Here is an 8861-nt window from a genome sequence, read left to right as displayed (position 1 = left end):
GGCTAGAGGATAGATGCATGTCAGGGTAGACAATATACAACAAGAGGGAGGTAGCGGAGACACAGGGAGGAATGCAATAGTTAAAGTGAATAGAGGTAGATGCACTTGTTAACTGTTGGTACATGGAAGCGCTTGCAATCATGTAGTGAAGCAAAGTATGGTTTGTTGAATGTAAAATTGATGATCTGCTCTGCAAACATTCATTTAATTCACAATAAAACATTTAAAAATAATAATAAAATATGATCTTGAACATATCCCACCTGATTTTAGAGATTATCTCAAGAACAGATTTGAGGCATTAGACACTAATGACCAAAGGCCAGAAGAGAACATCATACAGGAAGAAAGCAAGGCATCCTTGAAAAGACAGGAAAGAATGAAAAGACCAAAATGGATGTCAGAAGAGACTGAAATTTACTCTCCACCATAGAAATGCTAAAGTGAATGAATGAAATGAAGAAGTGAAATTGCTGAAAAGAAAATTTCAAAGAGCAGCTCAAGAAGACAAAGCAAAGTATTAATGAAATGTGCAAAGACCCGGAGTTAGAAAACCAAAAGAGAAGAATATACTCAGCATTTCTCTAGCGGAAAGAACTAAAGAAGAAATTCAAGCCTCAAGTTGAAATAGTGACGGATTCTATGGAGAAAATATTAAATGGTGTAGAAACATCAAAAGAAGATGGAAGGTATACACAGAGTCACTGTATCAAAAAGAAATGGTAGAGAGAGCCCTGGAGTCAAAGCCAGTTCCCGTTCCAGTTTTGCCACAGCCCACCGCCTCCTCTTCCTCTTTCAACATGGCAGATGCCGCTGTGTCCTTCGCCAAGGACTTCTTTGCAGGTGGAGTGACCACAGCCATCTCCAAGACCGCGGTAGCGCCCATCGAATGGATCAAGCTGCTGCTGCAGGTGCAGCATGCCAGCAAGCAAATCACCACAGATAAGCAGTACAAGGACGTTATTGATTGTGTAGTTCGGATCCCCAAGGAGCAGGGAGTCCTGTCTTTCTGGTATGGTTACCTGGCCAGTGTCATCAGATACTTCCCCACCCAAGCTCTCAACTTTGTTTTCAAAGATAAATACAAGCAGATCTTCCTGGGTGGTGTGGACAAGAGGACCCAGTTTTGGCGCTACTTTGCCAGGAATCTGCCATCCGGTGGTGCTGCTGGGGTAACATCCTTATGCTTTGTGAACCCTCTTGATTTTGCCCGTACCCATCTAGCAGCTGATGTGAGGAAAGCTGGTGCTGAAAGAGAGTTCAATGGCCTTGGTGACAGCCTGGTTAAGATCTCCAAGTCTAATGGGATTAAGGGTCTGTTGTTGTTGTTGTTAAGTGCCATCGAGTCGGGTCCAACCCATAGCGACCCTGTACAGGGTTTCCGAGGGTGTAAATCTTTACAGGAGTAGAAAGCCTCATCTTTCTCCCGCGGAGCAGCTGGTAGTTTCGAACCGCTGACCTTAAGGTTCGCAGCCCGATTCGTAACCACTACGCTACCAGAGCTTTAATGTGTCTGTGCAAGGTATTATCATGTACCGCACTGCAAAGGGAATACTCACATCTTTGTCAATCTGTCACGGCTATGGCCATGTTGACTTCCTACCCATTTAACACCGTTTGTCATCTCATGATGCTGCAGTCAGGGCACATAGGAACTGATATCATGTACACAGGTCCCTTGACTGCTGGAGGAAGAGTGCGTGTGATGAAGGAGGCCAAGCCTTTTCAAGGGTGCATGGTCCAATGTGCTCAGAGGCATGGGTGACGCTTTTCTGCCTGTCTTGTATGATGAAATCAAGAAATACACATAAGTTCTTTCCTAGTTTGTTTTCCCCTGTGAATGGGCATGTTGTATTATAGAACACATCTTGAGCATTCTTGACAGACTGTTGGCTGTCTGTATCCATGGCAACGATCTACTGATTGAAAATGGGAATCAATAATATTCGTCTGACCAATTTTCTCCTAAGCCATTACCATGATGATACTGATGATGATGATGATGGGACTCAACTGTATTTTTTATTTCAGTCACTCCTATTAAGGAAAAATTTGAAGGAATAAGAAAAGGAAGAAATGGTAGATGTCTAACCATTTCAAGAGGTAGCATATGATAAAGAACCAATGGTACTGAAGGAAGAAGTACAAGAGACAAGTCACTCAAACAGAACAAGGGAACACTGAATGATTAAAAAGCAGGAAAGGTATGTGTCAGGGTTGTATAATTTCATCTTCCACCATATTTATTCAACCTGTATGCTGAGCAAATAATCTGAGAAACTGGATTATATAAAGAAAAATGTGGCATCAGGATTAGAGAAAGAATCATTAATAATCTGAGATATGCAGTTGATGCAAACTTACTTGCTGAAAGCAGGGGACTTAAAATATGTACTGATGAAGATCAAAGACCGCAGCCTTCAATATGGGTTGTACCTCAGTATAAAGAAAACAAAAATCCTCACCACATCCAGTTAAATGGTTAAAAGATAGACATCAAATACTTCATTTTGCTTGAATCTGCAATCAGCATTTATGTGAGCAGCACCAAGAAATCAAACGAAGTATTGCATTAGGCACATCAGCTGCACAAGACCTCTTTAAAGTGTTCAAGAACAAATATATCAGTTTGAGGACTAAAATGCACCTGATCCAAGCCATGGTATTTTCAATAGCCTCATAGGCAGGTGAACATTATACAATGAATAAAGAAGACTGTAGAAGAACTGATGCATTTGAGAAGAATATTAAAGGTACCTTGGATTGCCAGAAGTACAAACAGGTCTGTGTTGGAAGAAGGGCAGCCAGAATGCTCCTTAAAAGCCAGGATGGTGAGACTTGGTCTCTCATATTTCAAACATGTTATCAGAAGGGACTAATCCCTGGGGAAGGACACCATGCTTGTTAAAGTGGAAGGTCAATGAAAACGAGGATGCTCCCCTCCCACCGCCTCCCAATGAGATGGCTTGACACAGTGCAGCAGCAACAAAGGGTTCAAACACAACAATTGGGAGGATGGCGCAGGACTGGGCAGTGTTTCATTCTGTTATGCATAGGTTCACTATGAGTCCGAAGCGACTCAATGACACCTAACACCACCAACAACAACAGAGCTGCTATTATCAAATCACCACAAACTTGGTGACTTAAAACAACAGAAATGTATTCTCTCATAATTCTAGAAGCTAGACTTTCAAAATCAAGGTCACATGGGACTATGCTCCTTCCTAAGACCCTAGGGAAGACCTGTTCATTGCCTCTTTATAGCTTCTTTTGGCTCCTAGCAATGCTTGACATTCCTTGACACCTAGCAGCATCACTGAAGGTTCTGCTTCTGTCTTCACATGGCCTTCTTCCTGTATGTGTATCTCTGTATCTTCTGCTGATAAAGATACCACCTGATTCAGTTTGAACTCATCTTAACTAGTTAGATCTGCAAAGCCCCTATTTTCCTAGAAGGTTATATTCTGAGGTTCTGGTTGGACATGCATTTGGGGGGACCCTATTCACCTCACTACACATGGCAAGTAATGAGATCACGTAATATACTGTCATTTGACATTTCTGCCAGAAGCCTGAGAGTCCCAGTTGCTCTGAATCTTTCCCAACATTGATATATTCTGATTTTTCCCAATGGTGAACTTTCTTTCTTTTTTTTTTTTATAAAAATATACACAACATTCCTCATTTCAATCTTTTTAATTTTAAACTTTTTAATGGCTATATAAGGAGCTCTGGTAGCATAGTGCTTACAAATTGGGCTGTGAACCTCAGGGTCAGCAGTTCGAAACTATCAGCTGTTCCATGGGAGAAAGATGAGGCTTTCTGCTCCCATAAAGATTTACAGCCTTGGAAACCCTGTATAGGGTCACTATGAGTCGGAACCGACTCTATGGCGCATAACAACAACAAGGAGCTCAGGTAGCGTAGTGGTTACGAGTCGGGCTGTCAACCACAAGGTCAGCAGTTTGAAACTACCAGCGGTTCTGCGGGAGAAAGATGAGGCATTCTGCTCCCGTAAAGATTTACAGCCTCGGAAATCCTGTGCAGGGTCACTATGAGTTGGAACCGAATCTACAGTACTTAACAACAACAAGGAGCCCTTGTGGCACTATGGGTTAGGCATTGGGCTACTAACTGCAAGGTTGGTGGTTCAAACCCTTTGGCTGCTCCAAGGGAGAAAGATGGGACTGTGCTTCTGTAAAGATTTATGGTCTATGAAATTCTATATAGGGTTGCTGTGAGTTGGCGTCAACTCAGTGGCAGTGGGCTTGGGTGGAATTTGTGTGTCGTGAGACCTCATTGTGCCTTCAGTTTGTATTTCTTTCCTAACTGATGTATTAGTTCCTCATATAGCTTTGGTGAAAGTCTATTGGAATCTTATGCCCATTTTTAAATTGTGTTGTCTTTTTATTATAAGAGTTCTTTATGTAATCTAGATACAATTTCTTTGAGATACTTGTATTGAGAATATATTTTCCCAGTCTTTGACTTGCCCATTCATTGTCTTTCTTTTTAACAATATTATGTTTAGAGTAAAAGTTTACACAGAAAATTAGGTTCCTATTTGAAAATTTCTATACACATTGGAGTACTGGCATGACCCTATAAGATAAGCACTTGACTGCTAACCACAAGGTCAGCAGTTCAAACCCACCAGTCGCTCCTCAGAAACCCTATACAGAGTCACTATGAGTCAGAACTGATCCACCGCACTTTACAATGACATACAAATCGTACAGTGACATTATTTACATTTTACACAACATGTCAATACCTTTGCATTGTTTTCTAATTGCTTCGTTTCTAGTGCTCTAATTTCCCTTCCTTTTATCTACTCATCACTGCTTCAGAGTCATTGTTGACATGTTAGTTTCATAGAGATGGTTTGTTAATGAGTCAATGCTGTTGTTGTTGTTAAGTGCTGATGAGTTGGTTCTAACTCATAGTGACTCTGTATAGGGTTTCCGAGGAGTGCTGACCTTGTGCTTCAAACTAACCTTGTGGTCCATTGCATTGTCTTGAAGCGCCATGCCAGGAGGTGATAGTCTTTATTTTGTGTGCCAGTCTTCAGTATAGGTGACCTCAGAGGATAGTTTCAATTCAGAGTTTAAAGTTTCAGGTAATCCTTTAATATTAACTGGTCCAGTAAGTCTTGACTTTAAGAATTTGAGTTCTTTCCACATTTTCTCTCATTTTGTCATGGTGCATCTCTTGTGACCCTAGTCAGGTTGATTGGTAGGATAGCCAGTCACCATCTCCTTCTGGTCTCAGGCTTGATGAGGCCGTGGTTCACGTAGCCTGTCAGCCCTGTAGACTAGCCTTTTCTCTGAGACTTTGGTTTCCATTTTTCTCTTTTACTCCTAGCAAGTACAGACCAAGAGTTGTATCTTAGGTGGCTGCTCACAAGCTTTGAAGACCTCGGATGCCACTCAGCTCACTGGGATACAGAACATGAACTTTGTGACCTATTTTATGCCAGTGGACTGAGTTGTCTTGAGACTGAGGTCCTAAGCCTTCAAGCACAGGAAATTAGTCTGAAAAGGTGTCTTAGAAGGCTCTATAACTGTGTGTCTTGTGAATATATGTCTGCACATACATACTTGTATACGTCTATCTATGCACATGCGTGTATGAACACACCTGTACCTACCCACACATATATGCCTATACACATACATACATATGTGATCATACAGTCATTTTGTGGATATTGTTGTTGGTGTATGTCATATTTGTCATACACACCTTTTTCTCTTGTACCCTTTTTAAGTGGCATCAGTTGTGGGGTCAGGTTGTGCTCTTGCCTATTCATTTTCTTAATCATTTTTTAAATCAAGTCCATTTTGTTGTTTTTTCTTTCATGCTCCATGACCTTTGAATGTTTATCAAAAACATTCTGAGCATCTGAATACCCCTTTTTCACAGCATCCTGTCTCTGCTTTATGTTCTCATATTTTTCCAACAAATCTTTGAGGATTCCATTTGGAATGTTGCAAAGGTTCTCCTTTGTTTCCGAATCACCTCTCTGGAAGTGGTCAGACCATTTGTCTTGATCTTCCTCTTTGGCACTGCTAATGTTCCTGGGCTTTCTCACTGGAGAACAGAGAACATGCGTGGTGATTCCAGGTAACTCCATTTCCTTGGCAGGCCTCTCTCCTTAATAGAAGGGTTGATGGGGAACCCCATGCCCAAGGAAAGATTACCAGGTGTCTGCTCTGTTTGTGGGGATGAAGAGAAGCCATACAGGTGCCAGGTGAAGGAAGGAATTACTTGGGAAGCCAAAGCCCTCTCTGAAAGAGCTCCTGAGGAGTTTGGGTCAATTCCTTTGGCAAAGAGGGGTCAGGCTATTTGAAGAGGAGAAGGCGATGTGTCAGCCACCAGCTGCTCCTTGGTCAGGTATGGGAGGGAGTGGGGTGCCACCTGGGACAGTGTTCCATGCTCAAAGATTTAGTTAATCCCCTTGTTCCCAGTTACACCCCCAGACCTGCCACTTCGAGCCTCAGAGACCACTGGAAAGATAAGCTCCCACCTCCACTCAGCCCCCTGGTGTGGCTATTTTGGGAGGTTTCCTCTACTCCATCTGCCCACACACATTCAACTGCCTTCCATCTTCCTGGAATTCAGTGAAATCTGTCATCTGCTCATGCCTCTCCCTCCCCCTCTCCACCCATTTTCTCCACTAGTCACGTGAGTGAGGACTTACAGAGGTGAGGACACAAATGAGCTGTGCTCACTTCTTCCTCTTGCACTGAGTTCTTGAGTTTAATCCATTGACACAGAGGAAATCCATGTGTTAGTAGGTAGAAAAGGAGGCTTAAACAAGAGTACACATAATATCCACTTAAAAAAATACAGCGAGAAACAAAGACATGTAAACTTGTAGCTGTTAGTAGGTGCTGTCAAGTCCGTTCCAACTCCTAATGACCTATTCACAGCAGAAGGAAACACTCCCTGTCCCTGCACCTTCCTCTCAACTGCTGCCATGTTTGAGCCCATTGCTGCTGCCACTATGTCAGTCCATCTCGTTGGGGGTCTTCCTCTTTTTCTATGACTCTCTGCTTTGTCAAACATGATGTCCTTTTCCAGGGACTGGTCCCTCCTGACAATATGTTCTAAGTATACAAGATCAAGTCTTGTCATTCTCACTTCCAAAGAGCATTATAACAGCACTTCTTTCAAGACATAGCTTCTTAGCCATAATCAAGCACCTTGAGGGACTGAGTCATTGAGCTTCAGAGCTTAGGACGGTAGTCTTAGGGGACACAACATCGCCCATAAAGATGAGGTTCTGCACCTAACGTTGGTGAGTAATGTCTAACGTCTTAAAAACTTGTGAGTGGCCTTCAAGGTGCAACTGTTGGTTTCTTCCTGGCCTGAGCAAAGAGTGAAGAAAACCAAAACTCAACAGTGAGTCCAAAGGGCTAATGGAGCAGATGGACCCTAGCCTCCCTGGGCCATACTAGATGGCGTCTGGCCACCACCAACACTCTGCCCTGGAGAGAGTAGGAGCAAAATGTGGAACAAAAGTCAAAGTGACAGAGAAGACCAGACAGACTTGTCTGATAGAGACTGGTGGAACCTCAAAGCCTTTGACCCTTAGACACTCTTCAAACCTGGCACTGAACCCACTTCCGGAGACCACCTTTCACCAAACAACACACAGGCTTATAAAGTGAACAGTGACACCTATGAGAATGTGCTTCTCAGTACAGTCAGCCATACGAGTCCAGAAGGGCAGCATTTCCCCCAAACAACAGTCAAAGGCAGGAAGGGGCAAGAAAGATGGGCGAATGGAAATAGGAACCTCAGACAGGAAGTAGAAAGAGTACTCTTAAAACACAGAGGGCATTGTAACTAATGTCATGAAACAAAATGTGTACAATTGTTGAATAGAAAACTAATGTACTGTGTGAACTCCCACCTAAACCACAATAAGCCGTGGACCCACCAGCCACTTAAAAGAAACCCTATTCAGGGTCACTGTGAGTCAGAATTGACTCAGCAGAACTTAATAACAACATTTATATGTCTAATCCCCTTGTCGCCAGCTCCACCCCCAGACCTGCCATATATCTTCATATACAAATGGGGAGTCCTGATGTGATGCTGTAGGATAAGCATAGACTGCAAGTCAGTTTGAACATCAAAGATGACAGTTTGAACTCTCTAGCCACTCCTTGGAAACCATATATAGGGTCACTATGAGTTGAAACTGATTTAACGACACTTAATAACAACATATGTCTATGTTGTTATTATAAGTCCTGGTATGTCATTATAAGATAAGCACTGGACTACAAGGTCAGTTTGAACTGCAAGGTCAGCAGTTCAAATTCACCAGCTGCTCTTCAAAAACCCTATATAGGGAGATGGCTATGAGTCGGATCTGACTTGATGGCACTTGACAACAACTATATGTGTGTGTGTATATATATATATTATAATTGTTTTATGGATGACAAAAACATGTTATCCATAAAAGAGTTTAAAAAAAACAACTTGCCATGGACAAGTTTTACATATCTATATCGAGTGTGGCAGTGGTAATGAGGTTGGCCCAGGATCGGACATTGTTTCATTCTGCTGTGCATGGGGTCGCTATGAGTCGGTTCCGACGCGATGGCACCTGACAATAACAACAACAATATATATATGTTGTTGTTGTTGTTATGTGCCATTGAGTTGGTTCTGACTCATAGCGACCCTGTACAGGGTTTCCGAGGCCTAAATCCTTACAGGAGCAGAAAGCCTCATCTTTCTCCCGCGGAACAGCTGGTAGTTTTGAACTGCTGACCTTGTGGTTTGCAGCCCGATTCGTTGTCGGGGACCTTCCTCGACATAGGGGTTTGGTTCACGAG

At 42.6% G+C, this 8861-nt stretch overlaps 1 pseudogene; it reads left to right on the top strand.

The window, feature by feature from the left end:
* Positions 1-800: 800 nt before the first annotated feature.
* Positions 801-1811, top strand: LOC102827858 (annotated as a pseudogene).
* The last annotated feature ends 7050 nt before the right edge of the window (positions 1812-8861 follow it).

Source organism: Chrysochloris asiatica, unplaced genomic scaffold (assembly GCF_000296735.1).
Source record: "Chrysochloris asiatica unplaced genomic scaffold, ChrAsi1.0 scaffold00034, whole genome shotgun sequence".
Classification (NCBI taxonomy): domain Eukaryota; kingdom Metazoa; phylum Chordata; class Mammalia; order Afrosoricida; family Chrysochloridae; genus Chrysochloris; species Chrysochloris asiatica.
The sequence above is the reverse complement of the archived record's forward strand: the minus strand, read 5'-3'. Positions and strand labels throughout refer to the sequence as shown.